The sequence below is a fragment of the Lepus europaeus genome, chromosome 1 (assembly GCF_033115175.1).
Source record: "Lepus europaeus isolate LE1 chromosome 1, mLepTim1.pri, whole genome shotgun sequence".
NCBI classification, from domain to species: Eukaryota; Metazoa; Chordata; class Mammalia; order Lagomorpha; family Leporidae; genus Lepus; species Lepus europaeus.
This window is the reverse complement of record NC_084827.1, coordinates 87,231,187-87,244,761: the sequence shown is the minus strand read 5'-3', so window position 1 is coordinate 87,244,761 and position 13,575 is coordinate 87,231,187.

Sequence of the window (13,575 nt, the reverse complement as noted above, 5' to 3'; positions counted from 1 at the left end):
AGTCCCTATCCTACCCCACTATGGCAGCACACTGAAATCCATCCATCACAGTGTGTGGCTTCCTGTCCACCAGTCGCATCCTTACCGCCAAAGTTCTCTTTTCTTCATACAGTTCAGGAATCCAGGTCTCAGGAAGGAAGCAATATGCAATTAATACTGTCTCTTCTAAATGATCTCAGGGAGATTTTAAAAGAAGATGCTTTTCAAAACAGATAAATATCTTATGCAGCTAATTTACACTGGAAAGAAAAGTGAAGGCAAATGTGATATCTTGTTTAAATAAGAGACGTTCTGAGCACCTCTGTTATATCCACTTCTTTCTCACAGGGCTTTATTTCCCTTACCTCATCTGTGTTATAAACACCCTTACTATTATGAAGATAGCATCTAGAGTCTAGTCATTGCATGGACTTTAGAAAGTAAAAAGAAAGATAAAAATCAAATCATTGTCAATCAGATTCAACAGAAAAATCAAATCACATTTTATGTACCTTCTTCCAATACCTCTTTCCTAATATTAAAGAGATATGCAACTCAGAGACATTTAATTATTTATTATTATTATTATTTATTAAAAAATGATATATAATATCGACCTTTTCCTGGGATTTTCTCAAAGTTTTATAGACATAAAATGAAGGAGTTCTATCTCATAATATGCTTTGAGTGGAAATCATGGAACATAAGTCTTGGGCCTATTGACCCTTATCAACAGAAGTTTGTGATTTAGGGGCCAACTATCAAATACAATCTTTACATCTTGGTCTTGTAAAGTTTGAAATTTGTGGTACAGTTATCTGTATACAAAAAATAAGGCACTGAGAAAGTTGAAGTCTCAAGATAAACAATATTCATTTAACTGTACATGTCATAGATTACTGACAGGCAGTGTGGATTACTGCTAAAAATAATACCTAAATAAACTCAAATGGATGGCCTCTGGTATCTAAAAGTAAACCATTGTGCTTTTATTTCCTTATTTTAATATTTTGAGAAAGTAACAACAGTTTTAAATGTATAGTACCTTTATTTTTTCTGTCAGGAAAACTTTCAGTCCTCAACAGCTTTTATAGATGCCATTATGTGAAGGCAAGCCAATAGCAGGCTAATTCTGACAGAAAAGACATGGAAAAAAGTAACTTATTTTCTCCTACCTAGTAACCAGTCATTTATTTTCTTTATTATCAGACTTGAGCTAACAGCATTCTTTCAAATAATAAAGAACTCTAATGATTGATTTCTCAGGATAATTTAGACCCTCATAATTCAGATGGTTGTAATGCTCCTGTATTATAAAATTTCAACATATAGCATGTTATGATTTGAATAAAAACTGCTGTGTACTCACATGGCTATAAATTCAGCAGGAGGTAAGTACAACTTTACAGGTAAATAGAACTTTAGTAACTCTGGTAGACAAAATGTTTTAGTTTCATGTCTGATTGGTTTACAATGACATTCCATTACCAGACCTCACATTGATCTGTAAGTGGCAGGTGTCATGAGCAATGGCAGCATTCACAATTATGACACAGAAATTTCTTCTTTGAAATTATTCTCAGATCATAGAAAAACCTGAAGCTATTACATTGGCCTGATTTCAGATCCTCTTATTTTAGCAGCTTTACTGTTTCATCATATACAGGAAGTGGGTTTTTAAATATCAAATATAATAGAAAAAATGTGCAAATAGAAAGTCAGGCTTTGAGACTTTAACTTTTGTTGCCAAGAAAGTCCATAGCAAATATGAATACTCCAAGTGCTTTCACTCACTATTTATTTCTTTTGTGATATTAAAGGGTGGACAGTCACTTTCACAAAACTTAACTATAATTTGGACTGACACACTTATAGGCAAGTGCAGTCAAAGTTAGAAGAAATTCCCAAGAGGAATACTCTTGGGAATTGTATATATTTCTGTATATACATATATGTGTAAAGGAAATTGAGTAGGTCAGCAAATAAAGGTAAATATATTCATAATAATTAAATATGCTATTCTCTCACTAATCCTTTCATTTTTATGGCTATAGCGTTAGCTTAAGAAAGCTGATTCAGAACGGGATAAATGAATCTTCTTCTTTGGGTGAACTAGTTTAGCTTTATCTCAGTTACAACTAGTAAATCATTCTCAGCCGCAGCATGAAGAAAATCCAGCTCAGGTTCCTGCATTCTAAATCAATCTCAGGTTTAAGAGAAGGTGCAGGCTTAAAAGTTATTACAACTCCACTGTTTTCTCTGATAAATTACATGAATAACATTTGAGACAATGCATTGTTAAATATTTATGTCTAGTACTATAGAACCAAGGAAAGCACAAGAACCCCTAGAAGAATAAATATATTTACCTAAATAAATTACTAAGACAAATATACTCCTATGTGCTCTGTACCAATAAACAGTAGGTATTCACTAAATTGTAGAATATAAATGGTTCATTTCCTCTAAATGTACACTGAAAGATCTATAACATGTTACACATTTCCTGTGCTTTGCATATATATTTCAATATTCATCATGAAAAGCCTTGCTTATGTGTCAATATACATTACTTTGCATATATTAAGAAAGACTTTTTTTTTTAATTTTAACATTACCGATGCTTTTTGCGATGGGGGAAAGATTAGGTCTTATTTCATGATTAACCCTTTCACGGCTCATCCTTTTTTCCTTACATGACATTTGCACAAAATGAATTGCTTGCTTAGACACAGCTAACTAAATAAAAGCAGGCCAGAGCTGATAGTATGAAAAATGGATTTTCATTACTGTTTCATTGATTCTTGTAAATAAGGGCCTGAGGCCTGCTCCGAAAAGGCTGCAAACAGTAATAATTTAATCTGAGGTGACATAGACCAAAATGTATGTGGACAAAAATCATCCTTGAATATTAAACAACAGCCTCAAGACAGAGAAAAGTGTTGCAGGCGAATTTAAATGTATGCAGATCGGTGGGTAACATATTTAAAAACAGAAATTAAAGATTCCTGTCATAAATCACATTTGCTGCCATGGATATGCCTTGTTATGCTGGCGTTTAAGAAAACCTGAAAGGTTAAGGCAGTTGGTGCATTAAATCGTACAAGGATAATTAATACTTTTCTTGTGGCTATTTATAAGAAATGGAAAATATAGTCAGATCAGCTGTGGCACTGCAGTAATTTGAGGGAGAAGCAATGAAAGCATGAGTCAATAGTTTTAACTGGACAAATGTCAAATGCTTAATGATGCAGTATCCCAATTTGGAAGCTGTTTGAAAGTTGTAGTTTTTTTAAAAATGAGATAAAATAGTTCATTCTCATGCTATAAATATAATTTGTCTGTCCCCCATCTTCTTCATATTGCTCAAGGAAAACAGAGACATTTTTTTCACATGTAATTTTTTGGTAGTGATTTTGCCTCAACCACCTATATTGTAGATGTCATGTAAAAACGAACACAATTTCTGGCATGAAGCATCATAAATTCCTCCTTTCACCATGTCTCAAAAACTAGTAATGACACTATTTTTTTTGGAGTGACTAATTTACTTGTCACATCAAGAATTAGATTACTAACATCAGAGGACTCTCCAACCACTTCCCCAGAGGAAAATCTACCTTTGTTACTCAATGGATTTAGGTTTATGATCACTCAATTATTTAAAAATCCTCCTGTCATATCTTGTAGGTTTTCTACACTCTAAACTAAAATCAGTGCTTTTTATTAGTATCATGCATTATGAAAAAGTCCCCATAAGACAGAAAGCTTATAGTACCAAATCCTCAGGATTTGAAAGGGCCATTTATCTTTCACTGCTACCTGTGTAGTATTCCTTTGAGCTCAGAGAAAAGAATGACTGCCCTTTGGAAAGGAAACTTATTGTCATAAGTAAAATAGTCTAATAATTGTAAATGTATCATTCCATAAAATCAAATTCTGTTTATGTGTCTTTTTAAATGGCAGTGTCAAAATAACACAAGGGTTTGGATACATCTTCAAAATGTATCTATTGTATTTTAGTACAAAATTAGCAGAAAATAAATTAAAAAATCTTACTTAAGAAATACTGACAGAGATTATATGGTGGTACTTTTCTTATTGCAAAATCCATTAATATTTTATAGTTGAATTCAGGCTAGAAAATCCTATGAACATTTTATACAATGGCCTTTAAATATATTTTATGTAAACAAGTAATAAAGTCAGCCATGGGTCTTTGCTTGACTATGCTGTCATTGAGTATTCCCCATTTGCCTGAGAAATCAATCCTTTGGGACCTTCTTAATTCTTTTGATAGAGTGAGTCAGAAAAACCCATTCACTCAGCATTGATAACTAAAGTTGAAGAGAGGTGATAAAGCCATTTTCACATTAACACTCCTCAGCATTGAGGTCATTGGCTAGAGTAAGAGTTTCATATTCTATGTCTTATTACACTTACATAACTCAGGACTCACTGGTATCTGTATTCTTGTCAGTTTTAACTGTCAGACAAAATGCTCTATGATGTCTCTGAATGTAGAATCATTACTCTAGTGAAAGCTATGAGATTTGTTTAAAAATTAAAATGCTAGCTGAGAAAAAAACCTCACAAGTACCAAGAAGAAAACAAACAAAACCTCCCACCCAAAACCCAGCTGGGTGAATGAGATCTCAGTTACTAGCATCTACAGGTTAGGAATTGCTCAGTCCTCTGCCGTGACTCAGGATCCAGAGACATTGCCTCATAGGTAGAGGAAGAACATCAATACATCTGACCTGACAAATATTCTATGACTAATGCCCCCATTGACCAATAATTCTCCCAATTTGAGCAACAACAGTACAGCTTTGAGGGCATGAGAATGGTTTAATATCATAACAAACCTCCTGACTCAGCCTATGAAGTTGGGACATGTGGTTAGTCAAGGCTAAAAGAGTGAAACTGATAAGGCCATAGGAAAAATGGAACTTCTGTCTTCACACACTGGTTCATAAACATTGGAGTAAATATTGTCTACTTAAAGTAAGTTAGCCCTGGACCAGAGTCTTCCTGATACAAAAAAGCAATGTTAGTGACTAAGCTCTAATTTGAACAACAAAAAAAATTATTATCTTTGGTTGCATTTTCTGTGTTTTTGTAGACTGGGCCTTCAGTCATTATAATCTTTGCTAATGATTAATTTCATGATCACCGATTTTGTGAACAATTTAAAAATTCTTTGGCAGATTGTTTTAAACTTAAATGCAAGGCTATTTTCAGTTTTCACCATTCTTTTTAGCTATTGGTATTAAACATACATAACACATTTCCCTGGAAGCAGATATAACCCAGCTGTTAAGGATAAGATAGGAAAAACAGACTAAACATGAATTGCAAGTGAGAATTTTTCTTGAAGAGAAAGCCTCTGTAGGTTATATTGCAAGGAGTTGGATCTAGGGAATAACATTCTATACCTCACTATCATTTAACTATTGCAGGATGGCCAGATCCTTTGCAAGATGTGACTATTTTCTATGGAGCAGTACATTATTGTCTATGCTACTGTCAAAGATGGATTAGTAAGAAAAGGGACATAACCTCAAATCAAAAGGCAAATATTAATAATTCCAACAGTAGGTCCTGATTTATAGGTCAATCAGCTATATTCCAAAATCTATAATTTACAGGTGTAAGCCTAATTTTTTCATTAAAATATACTAAAATGGCTTCAATAAGTGATTTCTTTTTAAATTGCCATCTAAATAGACTAAGAAGGAGATAGAAAAAAATGGGATCATAGACACTAATCTCTTAAGAGCTGTAATGGCTCCTGTGGGTCTGTTATTGCTTGTGCAATAAATATCTCTTGAGGATGAGCATTAACCTCTGGAAAAATACCATGAGAATATGTAGCACATGGACTTGTAAACATTGGTGGCAGCTGCACCGATATGTAAGTGTACTATGAAATGGCTCCAAAGTAGCTATAATGTCCTATCACAGCAGGCTTGGTGAATGCCAATGCATTTATATGATCAAAGAGACAAATGAATTGGCTTTAAATGTATCATTAGTTGTGAGCTTCACTGTTTGTCATAATTGACACTGGCCTTCAATGTCATATGAAGTGAAGCACATTAAAGCTATAGCGGAAGCTATGTTTTTAAGGTTTCTAGATAGATCTGAGCATCAAGTGAGGATAAATAGTGCATTTCCATGAATAGCAAACATGTTTTAGAACCATATTAAGAGAAAACTTTAGAAGAAATATACCATTTGACAGGCATAAATGCTCAATGATACTTCCTTAAATAATCACTGGCTATAAGGCATACCACAGGACAGAGTGGTAATAAAAAATGTTCAATTTGGCTTAAGTTCTGGAATGTGTAGATGTATTTAGTATATCTTAAAGCTATATGTATCCTAGTTTAAAAACATAGATTGAATGAAATTTTTAGATTTTGTCAGTCTTCTGTTTCTTTGTGTTTACACAGAAAGTAGCTGGCATAATTCTTTCTGTATAACTAATGGAGAAGATTGGTAACATCATCACAATCACATTACCTGCAACCCAAGTAATTATATCTATAACCCCAGCAATAATTAGATACTTACCTTCATAAAAGATATTTCTACTCCACTAAGGATATTTGCCAAAGTTCTTGGAGAAATAAAGAATTGGCCAAATGTAATAACATAATTATTTAATACCTTTAAGTTACAGTTTGAAGGACAAATCTACTGGCAAATTTTATTAACTGCATACAAGTTAACCAGTATTAGTTCAATAAAATTTAAAAGATGTTTTCTTTGTGGTATCAGGAACTAAAAATATTGCTAAAAAGAAAAGAAGAGAGAGAGAGAGAGAAAAGAAGAGAAAAGAAAAGAAAGAAAGATGGAAGGAAGGAAGGAAGGAGGAAGGAAGGAAGCTTAATATATAACAACATCAAAAGAACTATTTTAAAATTATAATACATTTAATGTGAAGTCATTTACAAGAAATTTAAAACTTTTAAAAATGATGCTAATCTAAGATATTCTTCCGAATAGGTTTTCCATTTGGGATAAATATACAACCTGTTAAATTACTTGACAGCACAATTTTTGGTCAGGGAGATTGTAAAATACAGCTTTTTAATCTGTACCAGTTACTATATTGGTGAACTGAATTACCTCAAAATTTAACTTTTTAAACTATTGATTTTGTTATGGTCATGATTTGGTGGAAAAGGATCAGGAATCTGGGAAGCACTCACTGGGAAGTTCTTGCTCCAGTTTCTTATGGAACAGCAGTCATCTGTCCACTGAGACTGCAATCATCAGAAGGTTCTTCTGGGTTGAACATTCAAGATGGCTTGCTTATTTATGTGACCAGCAACTAGTGCCAACTGTTGACTGGAAGCTCCTCTGAGCTGTTATCTAGAGTGCTTGCATGTGGCCATTTCAGTGTGGCAGGGTCAGTCATCAGTTTTCTTATACAGATGTTAGCTTTCTCCAAGTCAAACATCTCAAGATTGAGGCACTTGCATGGGCTCTTCTGACCCAGAGTTGAAAGTCATACAGGACCACACTGATTGCATTTTTGTCACAAGCAAGTCACTAAGTTGCCCCAAGTAAAAGGGAAGCTGACATGGAACCTACCTCTTAGTGGAAGGAAGAACAATAAGTTATGGGCAGGACTTAAAACAATCACAAATTTTGATTATAAAATAAATTTTATCATCATTATCAATATAATTACTATTATTTTACAGAAATGTGGTACAACTCTAAATTACTATAGATCTTTGGACAATAGCCTTGCAATCATTAAATTCTCCTCAATCCTGAATGTCTACATATCTCCATTTCCTTGTAATATTTCACCTGATTAAAAATTACCTAACATTTATATTATGAAGAGTATAGATAAAGATGAGATACTGACAGGTTATTTAATTGTTTTTCTAATTGTATGCACTTTGTATTGTCAAATTTCCTTAAACTATTTCCTTACTCCTCTAAATGAATTCACAGATAGGTGTATGTAATTATTTTTATATTTCAAACAACTCCAAATTTTAGGTCAGTTACTATTTGACCATTTTCATAAGATGAAATGTGAATAATGAAGCCTTCATTCTTATTAGAAAGTTGCAGATTTGGTTTCTTATTTCATAACTTTCCATAAGAAGTAAGAAGATTTCAAGTTTTATTATTTACTGTCATGATATCTGGATGAAAGGGACACTTGCAGTATGTCTTGGGAACTAGGGATAATATATACTAATAGCACCATTTGGTTATCAAGAATTAAAGGTGGGTAGTTTTGAGATAATGCTACTGATTGGTAGCCAATATGAAATGTTAGAACTTATTATAAATCATACCAACTACAACTCTTCTCCTTCAAGATATATTTCGAATGATTGGCAGATACAATTATTTGATCAAGACAAATCCATTGCATCCAGTTTGTCCATTTTTAAAATAGTCCTATGAGTAATAGCTATGAACTTAATTATGAATATTCCTATGAATGTAGCTAAAGGAGACAAGTTTGAGAGGGAGTCTATTGGCAGAAGAGATACATTGGTGAGGAGATGCTACAATGTTCAAGTGAAATGTTCAGTGAGAACATAATTGATGTTCTCATCACTTATTAATACCTTCCTGAATAATCTGTAGGTTAAAATTTGACATAATCTTATATAAAGACTATGAAATAGTCTATCAATAGAAAAATGAAACATTCCTTGTAATAACTACAGTCTTTGTAACTGATATTAATAAATATTCACTGACTCCACACTATACCCTAGATATCACTTTAGAATGGAGCTATATCAGTGCACACTGACACAGAAGTAATTAAATATGTAATAAGTCAAGTGGTATTATTAAGAAAACTTAAACAACAAATGGATAAAGAAGTAAAGAGAAAAGGTGTATGTTAATTTAGTTAGAATGGAAAGGTGTGCTTCTCTGGTATAACAGACTTTTAGCAGAGACTCAAACCATGAGAAAACTATGTGGACAATCTCATAAAATAAAGCAGACAATTACAGTCCAAGAATATTGTCCTGCTAAGCCAGAATGCTTCCAACGTTTTTCCTGTGCTCACTGGCTTCAGAGTCCCATCAGTTCTTCTGGCTCCCTCCTCTCTAAATGAATATGCTAGTCCACTCAATTTCCTTATCACACCTGTTGTATGTAGATTCTTTGCCCTATAATTCGAAAATCAGAAGGAATTCTCTCAAGTCAGCTGTCTGTCTTAGCACAAAAGTGTCTCTTTTAAGGAAGCTATTTTGTAAAGGATCTTCATGTTTCAGGATTTTTTTTTTTTTTTCTTGGTAGATGTTGCCCCTCAGAAGAAGGTTTTTGTTACTACAATTCATCCCCATGCCCCAAACTTGTTATCTCCTTTATTTAGAGATTAAGCATGGTTTAAGGAGATGCATATAAGTGCCAAATTGACAAGGGGTGTATTTGTAATGGTTAATTTCATGTGTCAACTTGACTGAGCTGAGGGATTCCCAGGTAGCTGGTAAAACATTCTTTCTGGGTATATCTGTGAGAATGTTTCTGGAAGAGATTAGCATTTGGATCAGTAGTCTAAAGAAAGAAGATCTCCTGTAACCATTAGAGGCAGGAATTGTCTAACCCACTAATGGCCCGAATAGAATGAAAAAGAAAGAAAAGGTGAACTTTCTCTCTTCTTGACCTGGGATATCCATCTTCTCCTGCTTGTAGATATTGGCGGTCTTACTTCCTGTCCTTCCAACCCTGGGATTTACAACAGCAGCCTCTTTCCCTGATCCATAGGCATTTAGTTCCAGACTGGGAGTTGAACTATCTGTTAACTAGTTCTCAAGTCTGAGCTTATGGACTGAATTAGCCCCTCAGCTTCCCTGGTTCTCCAACTTGCAGGTGGCAGATGAACACACTTATTGTCTTCTGTACTCACATAAGCCAATTTTCATATTCAGATTCTCTGTCCTGATGTAGCTCCTATTGGTTCTGTTTCTCTGGAAAACCTTGACTAATACACCCTCATTATACAATGTTTTACTTTGGGTTGCATTTCTGGTGTTCAACAAATCAATTTAGTTTCATAATTCTGTATCTGATGGTGAACCAACAGGGTTTTTTGGTAGGTCACTGAAAATCCTGATGCATATGCTTAACTGCTAGAACATTTACATTACAAGCTTTGCATCTTGAGCATTATCACCTATAATTATTAAATGAGAAACAATCATCAGTATGAATTCAAAAAATGACAAAACAACAGCCTCTTCAATATTATTGTTCTTGGCCAGCGCCGCGGCTCACTAGGCTAATCCTCCGCCTTGCGGCGCCGGCACACCAGGTTCTAGTCCCGGTCGGGGCACCGATCCTGTCCCGGTTGCCCCTCTTCCAGGCCAGCTCTCTGCTGTGGCCAGGGAGTGCAGTGGAGGATGGCCCAAGTGCTTGGATCCTGCACCCCATGGGAGACCAGGAGAAGCACCTGGCTCCTGCCATCGGATCAGCACGGTGCGCCTGCCGCAGCGTGCTACCGCGGCGGCCATTGGAGGGTGAACCAACGGCAAAAGGAAGACCTTTCTCTCTGTCTCTCTCTCACTATCCACTCTGCCTGTCAAAAAAAAAAAATATTATTGTTCTTGATATTTGTTTAATTTTACCAGTTGGTAACTCAGGATAATTTACCATCCCAAGAAAATCTTCTCTTAACAAAATAATTTAAGTGGGGTCTTGTTCACCAGAATCTTTCATTTAGATTGTTTTTTGCCACCGTGTCATGGTTTTCCATGCCTGTGAGACTCTCATGGACCTTTTAGCCAGATCCAAATGTCCCAAGGGTTGATTCTGGTGAACAAGACCCCAGCAGAAGGAACAGGCTATCAAGGAGAGACGCGCCTTTCTCTGAAGGGAGGAAGGAACCTCCACTGTGACACGGCCTTGACTAAACAAGTTCAGAGTCGGTGAACTCAAGGGACTTCCATAGCCTAGACAGCTCATAGCCAGAGTCTCGGGTGATTGCTGACGTCATAAATAAGAGTGCCAATTGTTAAATCAACAACGGGAGTCACTGGGTACATGCTCCCCACGTAGGATCTCTGTCCTTAATGTGTTTTACTATGAAACTTAAAAACACTACTAGTGGAACAATACCTTATACCTTGTGCGGTTGTGTGAATGCAGCCTGTTGAAATCCTTGCTTAGTATATACTAAGTTGATCTTTAGTATATGAAGGTAATTGAAAATGAAACTCGATAAAGGGCGGGATGGGAGAGGGAGAGGGGAGGGCCACGAGAGGGAGGGAGGTTGGGAGGGAAGCCACAACAATACAAAAGTTGCACTTTGTAAATTCACATTTATGAAATAAAAAATTAAAAAATTAAAAAAAAACAAAATAATTTAAGTGAGTATTGCTTCTTATTTTGTTCTTGCTTGGGGCTTTTCTCTTATATTTTATTTCACCTGTCTGTATTTTATCTTCCCTTTTTCCTGTTTTTTACCTTTTACATTTTACATTAGACGTGCTTGAATTTCTTGAGTCTAACCTGTATAGATCAATTTTGTATTGGACCTTTGTACCCTATCATGGGTTGAATGAAGCTGTCACAGTTCACTTTATCCTGCACTGTCTTCTGGTTTCAGATTGTTCTTTTTTCATATTTTCTTCCTCCACATAAATAAGTAAAATTTATATCTCAAGGGGCTAGCTTTGTGGCATGACATGTAAAGCTGCCTGTGCCTGCATCCCATATGGAGACCCAGCTGCTGATCCCATGTGCATACCCAACTGCTACACTTCTGATCTAGCTCCCTACACAAGAGCAGGTGAAAGCAGCAGAGAATGACACAAGTGCTTGGGCCCATGTGGGAGACCTGGATGAAGTTCCTGGCTCCTGGCTTTGGACCTGCCAATCTGGCTATTGTGGCCATTTGGGGAGTGAGCCAGTAGATGGAAGATTCTTTTTCTCTTTTTCCTCTCTCTATGTAACTCTGACTTTCAAATAAATAAGTAAATCTCCAAAAATATTTTATCAAATCATATTTAGATCATTTTTTTAGAAAACTAATATTTCAGTATTTATGTTATTTTAATTCTTTTTCATGGTTTTCGTGTTGTCCATAATTTTGTGGCAGAGAGACTTCATTGAATCAATTCCTGTAAGTATTCAGGAACATCCATGTCTTTTTTAACATGGATCTTTTTGTAGAACTGGAATTATTTTTTTCTGTTGCTCAATTAAAATAGAAACTGTCCCAACTACTAGACAAGGAAAAAATTGTCACATTAGGTTTCTAAAATGTTTTTGAGACCATATCCTGTCTTTTTCCTCTCACAGAAACTGTGAAGGGATCATCTCAACAATCCCTCTCTCTGATTCTAGCTACAATGCTCCTTCAAGGAAAAGAATGGCAGAGGGGGAGAGTTACACATCTGACCCTAGTCCCTACTGTGTAAGAATACTGAGAAAGGGAGACTGGTGGTGGGGCATGAGTTCTGATAACCAGCACTCGTTAAGGGCTTGTTGTGGAATGGGCACCATGCGCAGCACTTGCCCTGTTGTTATAACTCTCTGAAATAGTTACAAATACTGGTACAATCTGTGCATTTCTTATATTTGAGAAAACTGAGGGATAAGGATTTTACAATTGAGACCTTAAGCTGCTACCTACAATGCCAATATCCCTTATGAATGCTGGTTCAAGACCCAGCTGCTCCATTTCTGATCCAGTTTCCTGCTAATGGGCCTGGGACCAAGTACTGGGGCCTCTGCCACATGTGGGTGGGGCAGGGCAGGGATGCAAATGGAGCTTCAGACTCTTGGCTTCAGTTTGGTCCAGCCCTGACTTTTGCAGTTATTTGAGAAGTAAACCAGCAGATGGAAGGTCTCTTTTTCCCTCCTTCTCTCCATGTACCTCTGCACTTCAAATAAATAAAAATAAATCTCAAAAAAAAAAAAAAACCTAAAAAAAGTTAATCCTAAGATAAAAAAACTACTACATGATGAGTATGGACCTAATCCATGTTCTTACCAAATTCATCATTTCTCCCTGTTTGTTATTTAATAAAATTCCTTCGAGATTGAGAACATAAGGTTGTCCTCATTCTTGCTTTTGTTACCAGTGATAATTTCCTTCCCTTTGGTATTCTGCTAGCCACTCCCATGGATCTCTCAGAAGACCAATTTTACAAAAATCACCTCTTCCAGAATTAAATATTCTCTGTGTTATATACTCAATTTCTCACTTATCTGATTTCCAAATCACAGGTCTCTGCCTTTTTCATCAAGATAGAAAAATTGAATTCTTAGCATTCTAGAATGTGACTTCTAAACTGATAGCCAATTATTTCAAAAACCTTGGTAAGAAAATAACATTTAAGAAATATAATTTAAACAACATAAATATAATACAAATTCCTTTGTTTTACAAAGGAGAGAGAGAGAGAGAAAGAAAGAGAGAGAGAGAGAGAGAGAGAGAGAGAGAGAGAGAGAGAGACTCCTATGTTTCTACTCAAATGCATGCAGCAATCAGGGCTGGGCCATCCTGGAACCAGGATACACTAATTCAATTCAGGTCACACAAATTGGTGACAGGAAACAAAATACTTGTGCCATATTCTGATCCCT